The following is a 1,407-nucleotide window of genomic DNA, read 5'->3' as shown; positions in this document are numbered from 1 at the left end:
ATAGCCTTACCGTATTATCTGTGCCCTTACTTCAGAATAATACTGGGGCTACGGACGTTTCTAGAATGACCACCATATGTGCTCATAAGGTTCTCACTATCAAGATTTGAAACACTTGATACCCTCGTCACGGTTCTACCATTCTAAAGACATATATTAATACTTATTGCAATAATAATGATTTATGCGATATAAAATAAAATGTCTTTTATTGATTAATGAACATTATTACAAAGAGTCAATTCTACAATAATTGATTGGCTCTAGGGCATCTACTCCAACATCAGTTGGGGTGAAATGGTTGTATAGGTATCAACTTCATGAAGACCCATAGATTTCTTCGGTTGCACCCTCTCATTAGGTCTTTGATAGTTTTTGCTTGCCAGAACCTCAAGCAACTCGTGAGCTTCTTCCGAAGTCTTATTCTGTAATGCTCCTCCTAAGGTTGCATTTACCATAGTTTGCACATTCACTGTTAATCCATTATAAAATGTTTGGACTTGCATCCAAACTAGCAACCCATGATGTGGACACCTTCTCAGTAATTCTTTGTATCTCTCCCAAGCCTCATACAAAGATTTTGACTCTTCTTGAATGAATGACGTGATGTCATTTCTCAACTTTGCCAACTTTGTTGGAGGAAAGAATTTGGTCAGGAACTTCTGTGCTAAATCATTCCATGTGGTGATTGTTCCTATTGGTAGTGCCAATAGCCATCCCTTAGCTTTATCCTTCAATGAAAATGGTAATAGTCTCAATCTGATTGCATCATCTGACACTCCGTTAGACTTGAAAGTATCACAAATCTCCAAGAAATTGGCAATGTGTAGATTTGGATCTTCCTTCAAATCCCCCCTAAACTGAACCGACTGCTGGATCATTTGGATGATTGCCAGCTTTATCTCAAACATATTGGCTTGGACAGCTGGTCTTGTAATGCTCGACCCACTGCCTTCAACTGAGGGAACAGAGAATTCCCTCAGTGTTCTATTCTGTGCCATCTCTACAACTATTACTTCTGGTTCAACTGGAGCTTCTCTTTCTCTTCTTTCTCTATTCAGTCTTCGATTGGTTCTTTCAATCTCAGGATCAACAGAACCACTGGCTGACATCTTGCTCTTTGCATACACTGCACAGAAAACTAGCAAGAGCAAAACCACACCAAACAAATAAAATTAACAAAAATAAAGCAAATAACAATTAAGTAAAAAAAAAAAAATAACACTCTAATCTAGCTAACACAAGAAAATTTTAATGTTAACACAAAACTCAGTCCCTAGCAATGGCGCCAAAAACTTGATTCGTGTTTACTACAACATGCAATATGTAGCAAGTATACTAATCGCACAAATAATAGAGTGATGAGTGAGTATCATTCCCACAAGGATTGGTTGCTAAGCACTAAGT

The 1,407-nt window shown here is 37.7% G+C and overlaps 1 non-coding gene across 1 annotated transcript; it reads left to right on the top strand.

Moving 5' to 3' along the window:
* The first annotated feature begins 516 nt into the window (after window positions 1–516).
* Window positions 517–623, top strand: LOC116118826. Its single transcript, XR_004126220.1, has one exon. It is a non-coding gene; the product is annotated as a small nucleolar RNA R71 (small nucleolar RNA).
* Window positions 624–1,407: the final 784 nt, after the last annotated feature.

The sequence above is a fragment of the Pistacia vera genome, unplaced genomic scaffold (assembly GCF_008641045.1).
Source record: "Pistacia vera cultivar Batoury unplaced genomic scaffold, PisVer_v2 Contig86, whole genome shotgun sequence".
Taxonomy (NCBI): Eukaryota; Viridiplantae; Streptophyta; class Magnoliopsida; order Sapindales; family Anacardiaceae; genus Pistacia; species Pistacia vera.
The sequence above is the reverse complement of the archived record's forward strand: the minus strand, read 5'-3'. Positions and strand labels throughout refer to the sequence as shown.